Source organism: Martes martes, assembly GCF_963455335.1.
Source record: "Martes martes genome assembly, chromosome: 5".
Taxonomy (NCBI): domain Eukaryota; kingdom Metazoa; phylum Chordata; class Mammalia; order Carnivora; family Mustelidae; genus Martes; species Martes martes.
Window position 1 is genome coordinate 53,557,612 of NC_137892.1, and position 23,615 is coordinate 53,581,226.

The window sequence follows — 23,615 nt, forward strand, 5'->3', positions numbered from 1 at the left end:
ATCCCTTCCCCTCATGGTCTGTCTTCCCTTGAATTGCCTTGGATTCACTTCTCCCCACATTCTACCTTCTAGAAAGTGGTCGATTTTCTATTCCTAGAATTGCTGCTCTTCTTCTCTTCTATCTCCTATTGAGTTTGTAGGTGTTCAGAATGGTTTGATAACTATCTATCTGAATTCCTGGGACTCAAAGAAATTTAAGTCTCCTTCTCTGCCATCTTGCTCTTGGGACCCTTTGCATAGTATGTTATCCCCCAAAACACTAGCTTAAAATGCAATTATTTTATTTAATCATGGCTTTGTGGGTCAGGAATTCAGACATGGTAGAGCAGGAACATTTTATCTCTGCTCATAAAGTCTGGAGCCTCTGTTGGTATTGCTCAAGTGGTTAGGGACCAGCTCAGGGACCTGGTTTGGAAGTCGGGTCATGTGTGTGGTTCCCGGTTTCTCCTTCATGTAGGCACTCCACGTATCTGGCTTGGGCTTCCTCACAACACGGTGGTTTCAGGACCTTCACATTTCGTACAGTGTTGTTGATTTTTTTTTCCCAGAGAGATAGTAGAAGCTGTCATACCTCTTAAAGGCTAAGATTGGAACTGACACAGTGCCACTTTTGCCACATTCTGTTGGTCAAGGCAAAGCAGAAGGCCAGACCAGGTTCAGGGAGGGGGAAACATATTAACTTCTAGATGACAAAGTAGCGGTATATACACAAAGGGAATGAGTTGATGATATCTGTCTTTAGCGATATCTGTCACGTTGTTTAAACCAAGTGCCAGCTGTCATCCTTTTCCTGCTCTGGCTGATTGTATTTTGGCACTCCCTAACCTTAATTCAAAACTGAATTAATTAATTAATTAATTGGATTTCCCAGAAAATCTGACCATATTAATCTTTTTTTTTTTTTTTGTAGCTTTATTGAAGTTTGTAAAGTGTGGCCATATCACTAAGCACTAAGTATCTTATTTAAATGATTGTTATTTTCTCTACAGAGTGAGTCTTTCTCTATGAAAGAGTTATCATATCAGCTGCTAAGATGATGATGCTTCCCCATGTTATTGAATATGCAGCTTCACTGCATGCTTGTCAGAACTTAGTAATGGAAATTTTATTTTAATGTTGTATTATGGAACATTACAACCACATGTAAAAGTAGATAAAATGTTATAAGACACACTTTTGTAGCCATTGCTCAGCTTTAAGAATTATCAACTTATGGCCAATCTTGTTTTTTCTATACCTTGCCCAGTTGCTAGCTCTATTTTCCCTCTCTCATTTTAAAGCAAAGTGGCACTATGAGAGGATTTAATCTGTAAATTGAATAATACTGAATAGTATGTTGATGTTAGACCCATGTGAAAAGTACTAGCCCAAAGTGCACAGTTGTCATATTTTGGGCTCACTGTGATTAATAGAGGTAAAAAGTAATCCTTCAGTGCCTAGAGCTATGAGCAGAAACTTAGTTATTTTCTTTTTATACAAGGAAAAGTGGACTGAAATGCAGATATACACAGACTGCTGTCTAGTGGTAAATGATTTGGTTAGGGCCATTAAAGGGACAAAATTAGAGGAGAAGGTCTGAGGCTATCTAAAGGAGAAGTGTATAGATCAACTGGTAGAATTGGGCATAATAGAATTTTATGTTAATGAATATGTGAGCCTCAATTGTGGAGAGGCTCTTAGAAACTAGAGGGACATTCTACTACAAATACAGTGGGCCCATGAAGAATGTGTTCGGGATGGTATGACAGAAGGCTTTGTGTGGGCCCAATAGTATGTGTTCCTTCTCAATGAGCCTGACCATGCTACTGCCTTTGCTGAGGTCTTGACTTGCTGTTACCAGAAATGGATGCTGACTACTCAAGGTGAATTAGTCAGCCACTTTGTGGCAGTTTTGTAACATCAGTACCATCTATCCTACATGGTCAGTGATGAATCCTCACCAGATTGATCCTTGCCATATACTTGATATTGATTTGCCTTTACTCCTGAAATGCTGCCATCATGACCACCAGGGCTTACTCATCTCTTAACATGATAAGTTCCCACACAATGTTACTTCAGCCCAAATAACCAATTTTATGATAAAGAAGGTGTTATGATAGGCCCTAGAACAAGATATTCACTGGGCTTAACATATATTCTTTACCCAGAAGCAGCTGGCTTAATAGAACATTGCAAAATGCAATCGCTTCTCGGCCTTTTGGCTAAGATCAAGTGTAGAACATTACAAAATGCTTATTTAAGCCATCAGCTCTGGGATTTTAGCTCTGTCTTCTATGAGTTGGTATATGTCCTCAACTCATGGCCACTATCATGTACTGTATCTTTAATAGAGTATATGGTAATTAGAAAAAGGAGTTGAAATATGTCCCCTTCCATCATCTTCCCTGTGACTCAGTTGTGAAATTTTTGATTCTCAGCTCCAGTCTTGGGTTCTACCCAAATCTGAGATTCTCTTTTTCATGTGTGGGGCAGAGGATTTTTTTTTCCTAATTCCATTGAATTTGAAGCTCTGACTGCCACTTGTTTCATAAAATATAAAGACAAGATTTTCTTTATTGACATAGGTAACAGACCCTTGTGGGCTTAGGATTCTGCTACACAGTGGAGGCAGACAAGAAGAGTTTCAAACCCAGTGGATTTCTAAGGGCATCACTTGACGCTTCTGTATCCAGTGTCCTCCCCTCAGCCACTTCTCCAAGTGAGGACGTGATATTTAGAAAGCATAATACAAATGTTAAAGATACACAATACTACTAACTCGGCTCTTTCTAGGCTGCTTTTTTATTTAAGAAAAAAAGAAATCATGGGTTCATCTTGGTACTTCCAATTCAAATTCGGGAGTACTTTTTTTTTTTTTTTTTTTTTTTTTTTTACTAACTTACATTATAATCTCTATCTCCTTTCTTCTTACTAAAAGTCCAAGGTGTAAATAACACAATTTAGTTACTTATTTGCTTTATCTCATTATATGCATTTAATAGGCTCAGAATAACACTATTAGCATTAACATAAACAGTATGATTACTGACAAACACTGTATGATCTTGCTTATATGTGGAATATAGAGAGTCAAATCTGTAGAAGCAGAGAGTACCATGGGCTAGGGGAGGGAAAATGGAGAGATGTTGATTAAGGAGTATAATGTTTCAGTTATATAAGGCAAATGAGTTCCAGAGATCTACTACACAGTCTAGTTTCTAGAGCTAACAATGCTGTATTGTATATTTAAAGTTTGCTGAGAAGACATATCTTCTGTTACATTTATTCTTACCACATATACAAAATAATAACAATAAAGGGGGCAGGAGGACACATCACTTTGGGAGGTGACAGATACTTTTATATCTTTGATGGCAGTGATGATTTCAAAGGTGTATGTGTACTTAGACCCAGACTCATCAAATTGTATACATTAAATATGTACAGCTTTTTATCTGTCAATCATAGCTGAACATAGTGATTTAAAAAACAATATTAGTGAAAGCTGCTTAAGTTTGATTTTCCTCCCAAATACTTTTTCATCTTTAAGATGCACACTACCAAGTTCTGTCAAAATCACTGTTTAAAGCTACTTAAAATAGTTTTTCCCTGTGATTTGTACCACCAATACACTGTGTCATTTGGTTTATTTGTTTCATTTTGCTTTTGATTTTTAGGTACTGGTTGCATTTATATCAATTTGGCTTTGTTTTATGAATTATGTTCAAAGATTTACATGAATTCAAAGTCAGTTATGTAAAAGTAGGTATATCTTGGAGTTCTATGTTCCGTCTCTGTCCTTTAATTCTATGGTTGCTCTCCTTTTTAAGGTAACAACTTTTTTAAGTCTACCATTTCATTTCTTTAAGACAAGCGAATAATACATATGTTTACATGTATTTGTGTATAGCTATAGGTGGAGAGATAGAGGTAGGAGAGATGACTGTTGTATTCTTCACTTCTTTTTTTTTTTTTTTTTAGACAGATAGTAGAATAGCTGAATTTTATTTTACAAATTCAGGGATTCTTTAAAAAATTTCTTTTCATTGAAATGAGTTGGTTCACACAATTTCATCTTAGGCTAATCCATTTCAAATGGCAACTCATTCTAAATAAGAGGTCAATGAAGGGAATTTTAGAGGTCATGTTCTCCCAGTTTAATTTGGATCCGATTTTTAGTTTTAAATGCTAAAATACTGTATTTTAAGGAGACAAACTTTGAAGTCAAGATAAGCTCATTATTAGACAAACTAAATTAAAATAATACCAGTAGGTTATTTAGACTGGGAACGGGTAAAAATTACCCCCCTGGTTTGCTTCAGTACTCACTGTTTCCACAGGTACTATTGTTAATGGCTCTTCGAAAACTAGTTACTATAAAATTCTGAATCACGGTATAAAAAATGATAAAGTGGATTAGAAAACGTGTTAAGCCACTGATGTATATAAGATATTGTGTAAAGCACTGTGTAGGGGAAATGCAGAGAATGGAATAATAGTTCTTTCCTTTAAAGAATAGACAGTCCAGTTGAGATAATAGACTCAAATAGCGTAAGGCCATTTATAATCATGTAAGCGAATGTGCAAAGTAATGCAATATAAGCTGAGTACAAAAAGCTTTCATCTTTATTTTTCCCCAAAGATTATTTTTTCAATTATTTAATGTAAAACACATTTTTAAAGGATTGGTATTATAAATAGTAGTTTCCAGGAAAGTTCTCTCTTTTTAAAGATATATTTATTTATTTGAAAAAGAGTGAGTAAACACGGGGTAGGGAGAGGCAGAGGGAAAAGGAGAGAGAGTCTTAAGCAGATTCTGCACAGAATCTGACAAGGGGCTCGATCTCACAACCCTGAGATCAGGACCTGAGCCAAAACCAAGATTCATATGTTTAACTGTGCCACCCAGGTGCCCCCTAGAGAAGCTCTCTTTAATGCATCACGTAAATAAAGTTAATAGAAGAAAACATTATAGTGGCAACATTGAAATTAAGCAAATCAGAAAAAAAAACAATTTTATATTATGATTACCTTTCTTGAATTTGAATTTCACATAGCCAGAATGAATAATAGCATGTGTAGGTAGGTAGAAGGTGGAAGTTGATGGTCAGAGGTCATAAGGAGCTATGATATAGGGTATGAAATTTATAAAATAATTTGTAATAAGTGAATTGAGTGGCACACAGAGGGTAAGTCTTAGAACTCTACTATATTGTCATGCCCTTCCAACTTCCTTACCCCTGGCCCAACTACATAGAAGAGAAAATTACTTTGGATTTTTGAATTGGATGAAATGGATTGAAAACAGAAGTGTAAAAAGTTCTCAGTCTCACTGTGAAAGTTATAGCATCTAAATCGTAGTTTTTCTTTTTTTTAATAACTGAATGACATTTACTTTTTTCACTAAGATAGAATGTGGAAACAAAGAAAAATTATGGGGACTTTGTTATAATTCATTTGAAATGACATTTCATTGAAGTTGATAAATCAGACAATTCTATACCCCAAAGATAACCACTGTCAGCATGTAGTAGATTCTCTTCCTAACATTACATGATTCTCTACGTGTGTGTGTTTCACTGGGATTATATAGTATATGGTTTATATTCTGGTTGTTGGTTTGTCTTGTTATGACTACCATAATCATTCCCACTGTTATAAAATATTATTTAAAATAATTGTTTTAAATAGTATAGTACTCCAGTATGCTCCTTTCATTAGTTCTTACTTTTCACCAATGTAAATTTACTTTATATGTGCATTTTTAGGTTGACATCTCCTATTTTTCTTAAGAAAATTCCTAGGAATGAAATTATTAGGTCAAAGTTATGAGCAATTTCTTCCTTCCCTTCTTTCCTCCTTCCTTCATTCTTTTTTCCTTCTTTTTTAAATAAGAAAAATATTTGTTGGAAGAATATTGTGTAACTCACAGAACAAAGTAAGTTATAATTAGGTCTTGATAGCAAGAGAAATCCCTGAGACCTCTGCAGCAGAAATAAATGGAGGGTTTATTAAGGGTTGGTCATTAAGGGACTCAGTGCCAACTGTTTTCTATCCCTGTGTGCTTCCATTTAAGATTCATATTCTTGGAGCGGCACCTGGGTGGCTCAGTTGATTGAGCGACTGCCTTCACCTCACGTTGTGATCCCAGAGTCTTAGGATCGAGTCCCGCATCGGGCTCCCTGCTCAGCTGGGAGTCTCCTCCCTCTGACCCTCTCCCTTCTCATGCTCGGTCTCTCTCTCTCTCTCTCTCAAATAAATAAGTAAATAAATTTTTAAAAAGATTACGTTTTTGGAAAAGAGACCATGCCCTAATTTGGGTCATGTTCTCGCCATAAGGTGAAAGAATTACCAGAAATCCATACCATAGTGTGGTTTTAATAGAACTTTATACCATAGAGTTCTTCAATAAATGATGCTGGTCAGACAAAAAATAAACAAACAAAACCACTATCAGTTATATTGAACAACTAATTTGCCTACTATCTAATTCTTGGCTGACCAAAATTCCCTTCTTCTCCAACATACAATTGATATAACGTAATCAACTATTCCACACATAAGCCTTTCTCTAATGGGAGATAACCCCAAATCATATTCTCGTCCTATATCCGTGACTCATGGGACTATTCTGATTTCATAATCCATGACATTTTTCCTCAAGTCTTGTTGAAATATTCTGGTAGAAACCCTTCCATTAAATGGAAAATAAGACCCTACAAAAGGCATATAAGAACTATATAGGGCCAACTACAAAGAGAAGAAGAGAGAATGGAATGCTTTTTGCAGTTTCCCCCATTTTACATGTGACTATCAAGGCTCTTGATACAAATGGCAACTAGCCTTCCAGAATTGATCTAGTTCACAGTCCCATCAGGAATATGTAAGAGTGCCTCTTTCACTGTACCCTTGCCAACAATGAGTACTAAAAAATGTTTGGCAGACAAAAATACTTTTGCTTTAATCTAAAATACTTTAATTCCAACATGTCTGGACATTTTTCATATGTTAAGGGAATATTTATAAAGCTCCTTTTGTGAATCAGTGAATGTAATGTCATTTGCCCTGTCTTTCTCTTGGGATATTCTAAAAACATATTTACCATACAGCAAGTCTTAACTTAGAGTACTACTCTGCCTACCACTCAGAGAATGATACACACACATTTGTACATGGTTAGTTGTTCCTGAAATATTACGTTTTATCTCCATTTCTTCTCTTACTAATGCTAGTTAGTTGTGATGTAACATTATTATCAACTGTTACAGTTATTTGATTGAAAGTAGGGCAGTAGAAAAAATACATATATATTTTTTACTAAAAGTAAAAGCAAAGTGAAAATGAAGAAAGCCTTCATGATATATTGGTAAATTCAAAGGCACATCACTTAAAAATCAGATCTTGGTCTCTGAGCTACACCTTAGAAGTCCATGAGGCACATTAGGAAGCTGAATAAGAGTATTATGTTGTATTTTATAAGTCGTGCTTGTGAGTGACCTAAATACAGTAGTTCCCAAGTGGTCTGAGAGAGCCAGCTTCCAAGGGTTGGTAAAGTTATAACCAGGCAACAGCTTGAGCTTTGGGAGAGTTCCATCAGTAGGTCTTAAAAGCCTTGCCTTGGGTGGGGGGTGGGAAGGAGGAAGAGTGTAAATATGCCGCAAGTCTCACTGTGTTTTGAGCACATCCTGAATCAAGGCAATACTCTTCTGGAGCTGACATTCCTCTTGCGGTGCCTGAAGGAGCCATAGGACAACATTTAACTTCAGACTCTTTTCTTTGTATTTAGTGAAGAAAGTGCTAATGAGATATGGAAACTAAGATAATAATTGAAAGAATATTATTTTGCGCTTTTGCAGTATCCAACAGAGGCTAATGAAGATACTGAAGAGCAAGATTTCACATTTGATCATAAACTAATTGAAGAATTCTTTTTGGCTTTTTAAATACCCCAAATTTAATGAAAAATGAGGGACTTAAATAGCAAAGCAAATCTGAGGAATTTAATGACTGCTAAAAATACTTAGACTTAAAATATTATTTTAAAAACATTTTTCCTTTCTTCAAACTCCCAATAGCATGGTGTTTGGACAAGTATCGTGGTATTTTCCATATATTGCCATATATTATATTATGAAGACTTCCTTGCTAGAGGGTAAATTTTGTAAGAATAGGGCTCAGGATCCATGAGACATTTACATTTATAATCAGCATTGCGTTTTGATTATGTTGTGGTCAGGGTTGAGTGGGTGGGTGTCACATTTATTAGTGGCTAGACTATCAACAAAAACAAAGAATAGGGTTATTTTATTCTGTTTTTTACCGACTCAGCTGTTTATATCTACTCATGTTAAGTACTTCATAAAATTTAAAAAGCTCTGAACACTTTGGAAATCGCCATTTTTATTTTTACAGTTGAAGGGTAATTGTTAAATTATGAGAATTGAAGATGGGCTTGATCCTATCTTCTGTTATGAAAAGGGAGAATGCAAACATATATTTTAATAAATAAGGTCTGATAGTCTTTATTTTTGTCTGAAGAATTTCACAATAAAAATAAACTTTAAAAAGGGATCTGAATAAATAATTTTCAAGCCAATATTTGATTTTAACAAAAATAAAGGATTTAGCTAAAATCTTTGTACTATTTTGTGTGACAAAGGAAGACAGCATTTGGAGTTTGAGGTTTGAATTAAGCAAGATGCTCTTTGTGGCACTAATTATAAAGTGCATTGCTATATGATTTTAATTTCAAAGTTACCTGTTGCTCTTTTAATGTCTAGGGCTTGTAGTACTTTAAGGTGAGTGAATAGACCAAATTGGGGAAAATACAGTCCTGGCTGTTTTACCAATGTGTATCAACACTCGAGTTTTTTCTCCCCCCCCCCTTTTTTTTAATTATCACCCTGTCAAAATTAAATGTGCAATTCACAGGAAATTTAAAGGCTAGTTAATATATCTCAATATATTTAGAGTCTCTTTGAATTTCTGGATGTCTTATTTCTTCAGTAAACATTATAAAATGCAAAAATAACATTTTTGTATTATGCACTATTTACTTATCTTGAGTCTCTTAGTCTTGTAAGTAGTATTTGCTACTTCTCGGCCATTTTGTTAAACAAATGCTTTTCTTTATTTTAAATTTTCTAACACAAGAATTTTTTTTTCTAACTCAAGCAGAATATAGGAATTTTTTTTGCCCATGACCTGCATCTTTTTGTTACGCTCGTGTTGGTGTTTGAAGTTAAAGTTCTATACCACATTATCTATATCTAAATGGTCTTATGTAAGTGAAATAGGACTTTGTAACTTCAAAGAACAGTATAAGAGAAGAGTAAAGAACAGGGTAACAGAAAATCAGAAGGAAACAGATTGTTCTCCCTGAGGGAAAAGTGAAAAAAATTTGCAGAAGAACTGGTCTCTTTTTTTAATCTCTGGGATGAAAATGGTAACCATAGAAATAACAATAAAACTAAGGCTTCCTTGTCAAAGAATTTCTCTTGGTGAATGACAATCCTCGATACTATTTTTAGATCTTTGCTCTTATCACCCTTCCCAATATTTTAGAATTTCTAGAAAGAATACACCTGTGCCATTCATGGACTAACAATTTGGCCTGAAAATTGAAACACTTGAAAATTTGAGCTTCTCACAGAAACAGAATATAGCATACAAAGCACAAACAGCCAGCTCTCTATAGAAGATGGGAGAGAAAAGGAAAGGATTGAGACTCATTCCTCACTCATATTTTTAGCAGTTCATAAAGCATAAAAACTCTGGCTAGTTTAACAGAACACTCAGTGCAAGAGAAAAATAGCTTAGGAATTTAAGAAAATAATTAGGATTTGAAAAAAGGAAACTACACTACAACAGCAGAAGTTTGTAGGTTTTTCTTTCTGGAATGCTATTCCTGTTGAGAATTTACTCCAGTGGCAGGTGATAGATAAAAACAATGGGATTGGACAGCATTTTTCATCTTTTAACATGTATACAGCTTATTTATTGTACCTATTTTTTATTTTCCCTTTTCTCTCACCAAATGTAAACTCAAGAAAGACAAAGATTTTTATCTGTATCTCTAGCATCAAGAGCAATGTCTGATACATGATTGGTATTCAATAAATACTCACTGAAGAAACTGAAACTTCAATGGTCTAGGTAAAAGAAAATGAAAGCCTGAATGAAAGTAGTACTATGAAAGCTGAAAAATAACAGATTTTAAGGAGTACAACCTTCCGAATTTATTACTGATTAGATAATGGTGAATAAACCAGAGATATTTAGCAAATATCCAGTATCTAAATCAAATATTAAATCAATTGTTGCAAATGTTTTATAAGAGGGGAAGAATTTGATGTGAGGAGGTAGGTGGTCAGGATATATAGGAGCGTAGTTTTTTACTTGGCGAAGGGACATTCTTGTGGGGCCTACAGAAGTCAGGAAGTATTTAGATACATGGTCCTGAAATCGAGGGAATAGGCACAAATTGAAATGAATATATTTGAGAATATTCAACATATGACTGTGGTTATATTTAATTTGTAAATATAGTTAAATCCAACATCTGGATGTGCATTCAGTATCTCCCACCAGGTAGTAGTAATTGTGGATGTCCAGTACCATGTATTTTTTTTTTCCTATTTCCTTTACCTCTTTCACACCCCTAGCCTTGCTCCACTCACTCCACTTGTGTCTTTTAAATATATAGTCTTTCAGGAGTATATATATTTTTTTAAGATTTTTTATTTATTTGACAGAGATCACAAGTAGGTAGAGAGGAGGAAGCAGGCTCCGCGTGGAGCAGAGAGCCCCGATGTGGGGCTGGATCCCAGGATGCTGGGATCATGACCTGAGCTTAAAGCAGAGGCTTTAACCCACTGAGCCACCCAGGCACCCCTTTCAGGAGTATATTATACCAGGATACATGGATGTGCTCTGTTCGGAGGCAGAGTGCCATGTTTTAGAGTGAATATCAGGATGAGGAAGAACTTAGCTCAGATTTACTCAGATAAAATGTTAGAAGAAAACTTAATCTCTCTGAATGTCAGATTTCTCATCTGTAATGGGTGAATGCCCAATTTCATAGGTTATCGTGAATATCACTTTTTAGCACAGTGCTTGGACACAGTTGACTGCTTAATTAATTACTCTAAGTGTAACTATAGTTCTTATTGTATCAGGTGTAGTAACTATATTACATCTAGCAGTAGATCAAAGACTATAGAATTAAAGGTTTGTAGACAATTGGTGATCGTTCCTGAACTTGTTCTGAGGTAGATTTTAGATGTTCTTCAAAATAGTTTGTACTTTAAAGAATTCTGGTAAAGTATTCTTTTTATTTATTTGACAGAGAGATCACAAGCAGGCAGAGAGGCAGGCAGAGAGAGAGGGGGAAGTGGGGTCTCTACTGAGCAGAGAGCCCGATGCGGGGCTCGATCCAGGACCCTGAGATCATGACCTGGGCCGAAGGCAGAGGCTTAACCCACTGAGCCACCCAGGCACCCCTAAAGTATTCTTTTTAATAAAAAATAAGCCATAGTTAAAAATTTTTTCACAGAAATGCAGGATTATCCATCCAAATGAGTTGGGTTTTTTTCGTTGGTTGGTTGGTTGGTTGGTTTTGGGCTCTGGTACATTCGAAAATATCCATTGCATGGAACACAGTTGAACTGTCTCCTGAGTCTAGATACCTGCTGCAATATAAACAGTACTGTGTAAGAGAATGGCTTGTGTTTATATAAGAGTTTTAAACACACAATCTTTTTTGATTCTTGTAATCACCCTGTGAAACCTTGGACATCAGAGATTATCATCTCCGTGCTATAGATGAAGAGTTTAGGCTCAGAGTGTGGTAGCAGATTTCCCCAGCAAACAGTGCAAAAGCAGTGTCCAAGCCAAGGTCAGTTGAATGTGAACCTGCTCTTGTTTCCCCTATCCTTACTGCCTCTTCCTCCATCTCCGACCCAGAGGCACTGCACAGGTGGTCACCAGGAAGGAATTGTAACAGAGAGAGTACATCTGGACAAAATTAGCATTGACTGTAGACTTTTTTTTTTTAAGATTATATTTACTTATTTGAGAAAGAGAGCATGAGCAGGGGTGGGGGGCAGAGGAAGAGGGAGAAGCAGGCTCCAAGCTGAGCAGGGAGCCTGATGTGGGGCTCCATCCCAGGACCCTGGGATCATGACCTGAGCCAAAGACAGACACTTAACTGAGCTGCCCAGGTGCCCTGCATTGATTGTAGATGTTGATAAACAACCACTAAACATAAAATGAAAAAAATACCTAAAACTGGACAAGACTAAACCTACACTGCTGTATTGTAAAATGCACCCCAGAGAGATTTTCTCCCATTCTATGCAAGAGTTATTTCAAAACATTACTAGCTTGCTAAAGCTTACCCCATTATTAGCCTGACTTCAAAGATCAAATGGAAGCCATGAGGTGCCCCCCAAGCTAGCTTATCTGTACCCAAATACACATTATTCCTCCCTTAGTATCTCACAGAACTGTTGCCTCTCCTCCAGTGGTGCTAATAACATCTCTTGTGGCCTGGATCCCATTGACTTAGACCTACTCAGAGACTGTATTCTTTTCATTATAATCTCTTGATGCTAACCAATATTGAAACAAATGAGTAAACAAATAATCATGACTAAAACTGGAAAGCTGCTCTGTAAATCTTCTGTGCCTTACAAGCTTCTGGATCTCTTTCATGCTGTAGCCAAGTCTATAAAAAGGAGTCTGTCCTTCACTTCCTAACCTATTTTCCAGGCCACTGACCACACTATTCTGTTTCAGTGTGGTTGACCAATAACCACCTAATTGCCAAGTCTGATAGATTTGTTATTTTCAATACTTTTTTTTCTGTCCTCATCTTACCTGATTTTAATGTCACTTTTGACAGCAGCTCTGTTCCCCTTAAAGTTCACTTCTTTCACTGACTTTTAAAATGTTCTTTTCTTACATTTTTGTTAATTCTGATTTAGATTGCTGCTTTTTCTTGGTTTCATCTTCAGCTCTCTTCCCATGATCTCATCTTCTCTCAGGACGTCACTTCATTTGTATGTGATGGCTTCCAGCACCCTTCTGTCAACCTACATCACTGTGTAGCACCACATGTATATTTCTCACTTTCTATTGGACACTTGTACTTACATGTGACACCACATCTCAAGTTCAACATGCTCTAAATTACTTATATGATTCCCAAGCATGCACTTCCTATATAGTTTTCCTTCCATATTCTCTGTCTTATTGCGTGACACCACCATCTAGTCCGTCTTCTCAGCTGCGCACAGGGGATCACCCTTAGATCTACCAACTTTTTCATCCATTCCTAAATGTGTAAGTATCTCAGTTCTTTCTGTCTTGATTCTTAACTATCTCTCAAATCCATTTAAGTCTCTCCAGCTCCCAAGCTGTTCCTCTATTTTAGATCTGCACCATGCCTCAGGTGAATTATTTTCAGCCGTTCTTCCAACCCATTCTCCATAATGTAGTTAACAGTCTTTCTGAACCTCAACTCTTCTATGCCATGTTCCCAAAACAACCTTTGAGTGATTTTGTTCCCTTCAAATTATGGTCCTTTTTTTTTTTTTTTAATTGTGTTCACATGGCTTTTCAAGGTTGAACTCCTTACCTACTTCTCTAGCCATCAGTCTGTTGCTTCTTGATTTGGTCAATTCTTGGGTATCCTTAAAAATCTTAGAAGGAACATCATTTATGTGGGGTAATTTTCTCTTATTCCCCTATTCTAGGGTAGGGGACTCCCCTCTTTGCTTTACAGCTAGTGATATTTATCCTATATTGTAATCATCTCTTTATTTATCTCTCTTTACTGGACTGTTAGCTCCCTTATTCAGAAAGCATACCTTTTGTAAGGTGACCCCAGAATCTGTCATGGCATTTTTGAGGTGAATGTGATAACCACTATACTATGGAAACAAGGCAGGATGCACATGGCAATTGAATGTGTCGTGCACCTAATAGCATTTTGTGAAATGTCTTAATATAATATATATTTGGTGGGGGGCTTCTGTAATTAGATAAACACTGCTCTAGGCATTGAGAATACAGCTATGAAAACCATAGGCAAAGTCCCTGCCCTCAGAGAACTTACGGTACAGTAGGTGGAATAAATAAATACACTTGCATTCCAAATGGATGAAAAAGTAGAGTCATTTACAAATTTCTAATCAGTTATTGTTTTGTAAAATCAGAAAGACATCTCTTCTTCAAATTGCAGATTTTACCAAAATTTCTGAATAAACTGTGAAAATTATACTAAATGAGAAGTTTTATCTGTAAATTTCATATCAAACTTCAAAATGTCTCCAAATGTGTATGATTCAATGTAAGTATAACGATCATCTGATAAAAGTCACAGAAAATGCTGCAAACAATTCCCATTACACTGACTTAAAACATTTTTAAATCAAACATTGCATATAAGATTTATTTCAGAAATCTCAAACCATAAAGTATGCAAAGAAAATGGGCTATGAATGGATGAGAGTCTAAAAAAGTGTCTACTTTCTAATTCCAGCTGCAAGGAAAAGAATGTCAACTATGTTAGACTGTGGCTGTGTCTGCATCCACAAACTGATTTTAAAAATGATTGAATTCATTTAAATGGCCAGTTATTTTGACAAAACCAACAACCCAAAGTGGCCAAATCTAGTAAATACCTGGTTGTTTGCATTTAGCCTTCTTGCCCCCTCAAGCTGGCACTTATGTATAGATAGTCTGTGTATCAAGAATTCAGGGTGGGCCACTAATGTCATTTTGTGAAAACAACATGTTACCAAATAAGAGAGTTTTCTGGCCATTCGCTCTTGGCCACCCACGTGTCTAAGAATGTAGTACGCTGGGCTCAGTACCTTAAGGCCTCACATTTTTTCTCATCTTCTGAGGGTACGGGGGGGGGGGGGGGATAGTTTGATTGGAAAATAGTCTCCCTTGTAGTTGCAGGGCAGGGACATAGTTACCATAGAGGCTTGTTATCAGTCCAAGGATCAACCAGCAGGGGCTGCTACCTGAGAACCCAGCAAGCGTCCCCTCATTAACTTCCCTGGTCTGTTGGATAGCACTGTTTACTCAAAAGCAAAGACTTGCATAACATTTTTTTTTTAAGTGAAGCAACTTTGCTTTTGAATTGCATTTGTTTCTGCAACAATTCCCCAGCTTTAGTTTCTGTCAGATAAAAGACCAACTAGTATTTTTCTAAATACAAACACCAACAAATATGCTTACTGCAATTACTATAGCTGCCTTTTTACTATTGTTAGGAGATATTGAAAGGCTTAATTGCTTGGATTTCTTGTAATGCTGATTAAAAATAAGAAAAATGCACACATACAATTCAGTGAGGACTGTTAGAAAAACAATGCATGGCCGAAAATATACTCTGATGTTCCTGCTGATCCTTAGCCAGGGTTGTTACAATATTCATGTATAAAAGCACAAAATTTATATTGAGGAGGCTAGATATCACCATTTTCGTTTATTTTTAACAATACCCCTTCTTTACATTGAATGAATATCTTATTACTCTACCATGTCCAAAAGTAAGAATTTATGCTTGGGGCCTAATACACATTTGATTCCTGCTGGATAGGTCAGAAGTCTTTTGGGGGGGGTGGGGGAAAGGTATGAAATAAACATGGTATGATTATTATTATAGATTCAAGTTGCCCTGACTAATCATTTCTTGTAGTTTAAAGATAGAAATAGGAGAGATGGCAAAACCGGGAGAGGCGGTGCTAATTCACTTGCTCTTATTTAGCCCTCTACACGGGGAAGAAATGATTGGAGAAACAGGCATTGACTAGTTGTTAGGACACCTGAGTCAGCAGAATCACCTGCACATGGTGGAGAAAGGGGTCCCTCAAAGAGCAGATTTTGTGTCTGATTCTATGGAGAACTCAAAAGCCAGAATACAGTAGCTGTGGATGGCATTTATATTTAGTAAGAGTGCAATATACTCGTTTGAAGTTGGGAGATGAGTATTTATTGAAACAGCTGGCAAATCAGCAGGAAAATGCTGATTTTGAAAAAACTATTCTTCTTCTGTGGAATCAGACCTACTGTATTTAGCAACACTATTATAATTGAACACAAAAACTGCATTAAAATACCATTAAGAAGGAGACAGAAATCCAGAAAAATAAGAGAATTCTAAGTTAAAAGCTGTCACAGCACTCCTGAGTCAGCTCTTTTAAGCATAAATGCACAAATGCATAAATGATCTTTCAAGTATGACATGAGATGAACCGACTGGACTCTGTTTCCCCATCACTTATGGCCCCTGCATGTCACATGCAACCAAGATATTTTTCCAGGCTGACCTAAACAGCTCATCTATTTGTATACCCCATAGCACCATTTCCATCCTTTCATGGAACTAAAACACCTGGAAATTGGATGGAATTTTAATTTCAGCATGACACAAACACAGTCTAACCTTTCTATGAAATTAGCTTATGTACTAGTAAAGGACATTCTGTAACTCCTACTAATCCCTATGCCACCACTTAGAAACACAGTACCATGCTTTTGTACAGAAATGAGGAAATCAAAGGATCACCAGGGCTTTCCCCCCCTCCCCAGATGGGAATACTGGGAATGGTTCAACTTATGTGACTTGCTAAAAGTCATAAAACTGGTTTGCGGCTAACACCAAATCTTGCAGCTTTCAATCCAGTGTCCTTTCGACCACACTTCTTGCCCTCTCTGGTTGGTCAGTGATGGTTGCTGCTATGTATAAAATAAAGATAGACTTTGTCCCAACCCTGGCCCTTAAAAACAACTAGGAAGGCAGAAGTGGGTATAAACAGTAGGGCATTTTGTGAAGCACTTACCTGTTGCTATTTTCTCCTTCTGCATTTAATAAAGACAGCAGTCAAGTAGGGTTTGTCCACCTCCCCACACATGCCAGGGAAGTACTGTGGCAGCACACTTTGCAGTTGCCGGGGCAACAGTCCATTTATGTGCCTTCTACTACCCTGGAAAAATCAGGAAAATGTAACCATGCACAAGAGCAAGGTGTAGATGACTGAGAGCTCTCCCGCTGTAGTTCAGCTCTGAACTTGGGTTCACCTTAGAGGTAGAAGTCCATCTGACCCTTTCTCAGGAGCATACTACTGGTTTTTCTCATGAAAAATAGAGTCAAAAACTCTCTGGAGATCAACTTAATCTTCACTTTTCCTCACAGTGTAAGATAAATCCAGGGTTAGCTTCACTGGCACCAAGCGTAAGTGTAGTACAAAGTATACCTGAATCTAGCATTGGATACTTTTCTGTAGGATCTTAAATGTTGAGGGTAGAGTCTGCTTTCCAGAATGTACCACTGTAAGTCCACATGGCTTGGGAATGCATCTGAACCTAGATCTTAACATCTGTCAGAATTCAGGAGATGTACAGGTGGTACCAGTGGGTTTCAAGAGGCTATACTTGTGTGCCCAGGTCTGTTCCTCAAGTGTAATCCCATCCCTTCTCATAGACCCAAGATTAAAGATAGATGTTTCTAGAACATAGCTTCCCAGTCTTCACAAAATTCAGTTATTTCTCACCTTTAGAGAGGCTTGAATTTATTGCTTAAGATGCCTGTCAAGATCCTGGAAAGTTTAGAAGGTAAGAAACAGAAAATTTGAGAACTTATTACTCTGGTTGAGAGCTCAGTGAATGTTTTTGTGGCTGAAATTTTAAACCTAACTTAAACCTTTGAATATTCAAGTTCATACCTTCTTAGCAAAGCATGACCTCCCTTTCTTTGTGGGGAAAAATTCTAAAAACATCAAAAGTTACTATTTGAATCATTTTAATTGCAAATGAATCAGAAACATAAGGATGAAGTATCTCTGAAATTGCAGATAGTTGCTAATACTAAAAGGGAAGAGAGTAAAACAATTTTAGACTTCAGTGAACCAAAAATATCCAAAATATTATTTTGGAAATTTGGGGTGTGGGGGTGCATGAATGTTGTGTGATGCCTTATTTTTTAAGTATGAAATAGAATCAAGGAGAAATTTGTCTTGAATATTTATAGTGACAACCTCAAATTTGACTTACTCTATTTCCAGAGGGTGTTTTGCTTTGCTTTTCTATTTTGCTTTATGCTAACATATTTTTGTTCTTCTAATCATATGCATTATCAAGTGCACCATTAATAAATCCTTATAGGAAACATGGCTTTGGTCTTACAAAACTCTAGGGATAAGTCTGTGGTTTTTAACATGGATTATCTACAATTTTTGTTGGATCAAGTTTATTAGATGCCTCAACAGCCCTAAGCAATTGCTGTGTTACTTCTAATAGTCCGTATCAGTGATATTGAACATTTCCACACTTTGATTTCCAGTAGGTTGATTTACATGACACGTTCAGTATGATCTTCCAATCCATCTTTTAGTAATTTTTGTCTACCTTTACTTAATTGCATTTATTTTGGCAATCCATTTTTCTCTAGCAGTTCCTTTATGGATTTGTTTAAAGGAACATTTTTAGCACACTCTTGGCACTGGATGTAATATTGCCTTTGTTAATTTTGTTGAAGAATGATAGACACTCACTGAGTGCACACTCTACACACAGATACACAAAAGCCTTATATCTGTTGAGCTTTTGCATGTGGGGACTTGTCACACAGTTTTAAATCTAATAATAAATTCTGTCCAAAGGCAAATGTTCTGTACCTTTGGTTACCCTCTCCCTTTTCCCTAAACCAGCACCACACCAGCATGGTCCACAAAAATAACTGCAAACAAGGTTTTGTAGTTAAACATAACATGAGAGACCAGGGATAGAGACTTCTATGAGAAAAGATACTATATTTCACTTGCTTATAAGTTCAGAAGTTGGTATAGGTAAAGATACCCAGGACATCTTTATTGATCCATGTATCAGCTTGCTCTGTTCCTCTTGTGTATGAGGGAATCATAAGATAAATTCTTTTAAGTGTCACCTAAGATCAGTATCTGAAAGATGTAAACCTTGAAGGTTAAAGAAAGATCTGCATACACTGCTTATATGTGCATGCAATGGTTTGCTTTCATGAAATGATTTACTAGACAACTTTGGGTTGGGGTGGTGAGGAAGTCTGGTTTTTCTGATTCTTTGGGCTAAAATGATTATGAACAAAGTAGGTTTGGCATAAATTGCTGATGTACCTCACCAAAGTAGTTTCAGTCTTCACTGGTCCACAGCAAGTCTAGATTACCCAACAGCCAGACAAACCCATGAATAGGACAATGAGAAAATAAACAGATAAACAAATACATAACTTTTGGATTAAAAAACTGATATTAAAAAAGTAGCAGTCACCTTGGGCCAGGAGCTAACCCAGGCTGTGTTTCCCCATTGCCCTCTGGGTAGGAGGGGGGCTAGCCCTCAAACCTAACTTCCAGTGTCACTTGTGTCACTGCAGGTCTTTTAAGAAACACTGGATGACAAGCTGGACAAGTCTGTGAAGGTTGAGGGGGTAGGGTAGTAGAAGAGGAGAAGACCTGTGCCCTGGTACAATGCTTATCTAACACCCGTGCAAGGAGAATGCACGTTTAGGAAACACCTCAGATTCATTGCAGTTCCCAAGAAATTGTCAGCCAGCTGGAAGAGGAGTTTCCTAGCAAATCTGCTCACTAGAGTCTGTCCCTGGGCATGATGTCATCTGGGGGAAGCAGGGACTTAGCACCGACAACACAGCAGATCTAGAGGTGCTATAGCTGAAGGCCTTCAGCTAATTGTGCCCACGACCAGGTTTTGTTGGGTGGAGCGTAGTGCCATAACATTTATGCTCACATGCTCTTGAGTGTTGGTAAGGTCGGAGTCTTTTTCTTGGGGCTTGAAATTCACTACCGTGTCTTAAAATGAACCTTCCTAAACTAGTCGTTTAGGTATATGTCAGCTCACACAGTTACACTAAACTGGATTCATTCCCCTTCTCTGTGCAAATAACCTTTGAGGTTAGGCTTCCAAAACTGACCTTGCTCTTGAAATTTCTTCTACCTCTTAAGAAGTTTGTTTTGTTTTTATCTTCATTCCTTCTTCAAATCTAAGAAAATTAAATGAAAAATAGGTATAAAGTGAGTTTCTTTGTAACACCCGCCTCACAATAAAGCTATTCTAGGATATCAATTCTTTATACGATCTTTTTGAAGAAACATATCTCTAACATCCATCTCTTACTGCCTTTTCTCTTCTGTTGGTGTGGCAGTTAAGAGCTATACAGCTTTTGGGATACCTGGGTGGCTCAGAAGGTTAAGCAGCTGCCTTCAGCTCAGGTCATGATCTCAGAGTCCTGGGATCAAGCCCTGCATCGGGCTGCCCGCTCAGTGGGTAGTCTGCTTCTCCCTTCTCTCTGCCCCCTCCATTCCCTGGCCCCTACCTCATGCGCTCGCTCGCTCTCTCTCTCTCTCTCTCTCCCTCCTTCCCTCTCAAATAAGTAAAACCTTTTTTTTAAAAAAAAGATCTATATAGCTTTTATTTGGGGGGTAATATCCTGTGACTTCAGGAAAAAAATGGAGTTCATTCCAAATGTGAGAATAACTCTGGGACAGAATTTTCGATTATCCTTTTTATTTCTCATCTGTTACTAGTTAAGGTAATTAATGCTAGTTGCCACAACAAACGAACTCCAAAGTCTTTGTATTTTAATGCAAAGAAGTATCCAACACTGTTTAACAGAGAGTACTTTTCCATGTGGTAACCCAAAGATCCAAGTTTCTTCCATTTTGTCATGTCCCCTTATCATTATATGACTTCCAAATTGGTTATAGAGGAAAGTGAGTAGGAGGCCACTGGCTCTTAAATGTTCTGAATGAGAAATGACACATTACTTTTATGCACATTGTCATCTGCCAAGAACTCACTTCTGTGTCCCTAGCCCAAATGCAAAGGAGGATGGGAAGTGTGAATGAGTACGGTGACCCTTGCTAAGCACTATTGGTTCTTACATGCCATGACAAACTTGCTCTGCCCTCACTCCAGGGTGGCTAACTGATCTTCTGTCCTTCTGTTTTTTCTGTTTCTTAGCCCCTGAAGTATCTCCATATGCATATATTCTCTCCCTTGCCAGGAAAGAAAAGGTAAGTATTTATAAAGTGAGATGTTTCTAGAGATACCTTGAGTTTAAAATATTCATCCAGGTTTCTTGTCTTTCTTGATGCCAGTATCAATCTTCATGTTTTCAGTTTCTGGTATTTCTCCTTTTTCCTACATGTCTTATTTGAAGGACATTATTGGAAGGACAGGAATCAAGAGGAAAAGTACAATAATGGTGGAAAAAAAAAACAGTTATCTTTAAAACATCCAATACCTCTCCCTTCTTGGCCTTTTGGCTAAGATCAAGTATAAAACATCCAACACCTAAAGACATGCAAGCAAAAAAGTGGAGTAACCAAAAGCAAATAATTGTATTTTGTCTCTTGTAAAAGTTGAACATAATGTGATAATTTTGATCCTGTCATTAGAACAAAGTTTTTAAATTTGCTTACTTCGTAGCAGATGAAAAATCCAAGTTCCTGAGTATATTGGTTTCCTATTGTTGTTTTAACAAATTACCACAAATGTAGTGGTATAAAATAACAGAAATGTATTCTTTTACAGTGCTGATTGTAAGAAGTCCAAGATGAGTTTTATGGGCCTAAAATCAAGGTGTTGGCAGGGCCAGTTTCTTTCTGGAATCTCTAGGGAAAAAATCTGGTTTTTTTGCCTGTTGCAACTTGTAAAGACCTCCAGCATTCTTTGGGTCATGGTCTCATCTCATCAATCTGTGCTTCTATCTTTACATCACTTTCACTGTCTTTGATCCTCCTGCTTCCCTCTCATAAGGACTCTCACAAAATATGGGCCCACACTGATAGTTCAGAGTAATCTTCCCAGTTTCAACATCCTTAATTTAACCACATCAGCAAGGACCCTTTTAGTATGTAAGAGAACATATTCACAGGTTCTAGGGATTAGGGCATGAGCATCTTGGGGCGGGGCGGGGGGGCATTATTCAGCCTACTATCCTAAGTTATGTACTGTCTCTACATATCTTACACTCTTGTCAATAGCCCATGCTTATTGATCAGCTTGATGACGATGGGGATATAATCCATAGTCATACAATAGATTGATTTTCATGAGACTAAACTTGACTGATGTGGTAGCAAAATCTTGAGCATTAGCCAGCTATGAATTGGTTTCTGAATATCCACTTAAAAGGAAGAATTGATTAGAGAGGGGTTTAGCAAATTTGTGTTAAGGTCAAGGAATCTTTTGGGAGCAAAGATATCAAGACCTCCACTGCTTCCCTCTTGGGAATCAAAGTTCAGTCTTCCTTAAGGGACTGCGGCAACTAGACAACAGAGGTCCACAGGTAGGATAGGTTCCCCAGGGGCACCATATTCTAATGTATTAGGGCCAATAAAAATAACTTACAGAGAAGGCATTGGATTTTTCATTTAAATCACAATTCCTCCATCCCTGATGACAGATGGGATAAATCTAGAGGTGAAATTTTGATATTACACAACCTCAGTATGGTTAAGACTTTAATAGACCTGATTTTTTCCTGGACATCACTCTGATCTTTCCAAACAGAGAGAGGTTTTTCCTTGTAAGTGTCCTCCACTGTGATATTTTCTATGACCTAATTGTTGCCATTGTAGTAGTGTTACTGTAGAACTACTCTGAAATCTTTTAACCAATGTAATGGAATTATAATGGCATTATAATGGGCTCCCCATAATTTTTTTTTACTATTGTAATGCTGTCATAATGGCATTGTAAGGGGTTCTCCATAAACATACCCTGAAATCATTTTGCCACCATCATGACAGTGAAATGAGTCCCCATAGAGTTTATTTGAAATTGTTTTGCTCTTCTAATGGCATTATTAATGCAGCCTTCATAGACTTACAGGGAAATTGTTTGACCATTATAATGTGGTCTTTGTAGACTTACAATAAAATCTCTTACCAGTGTAATGTGGTTTCCATTAACTTGCACTGAAATCATTTTCCTACCATAATGGCATTATAATAGGGTATCCATGAACTTGGACTACCGAAGTTTGGTTCTCTTGATGGCATCATAGCAGCATTGCTACAAAGACCGTTAAAGTAATGTTGATGCTCTGTTGTGTCATAAGCAAAGACCTTAAGTAATGCACATCTACTTTTCACACTTAAGTATCATGTGGTTTTTCCTTTAAAAGTAATGCCCTGACCGCTATATACTTTATAAACCAACAATACTTCTCAGATAACTAGATGAGAGAACCCTAGAATCTTAGGGCAGAAGATCTTATCTCAGTCACCCTTTACATAAATTCTAATGGTTTTTGTTAATTTGACTATTTTTTTCAAGTGTGATACATTCTTTTCCTCCTGATCCTTCAAAACATAAACAGTATTACTTTTATAAATTCTGTTTTATACTGTAATTTATGATGAGAGTAATATGAAGTACAATCATTACTTTCTAGTTTTTAATATGAACATTCTGAAGTACACAGTGTTTATATCTAGTTTTTCATTGCTTTGGTCCCTTTAATGTAAAAGAGACAACACAAACACAGAGTACTCACTGGCAAAGAATGCATATAGTATATAGATAGATTACAAACATGAAATAAATAGAGTGGATTAAAT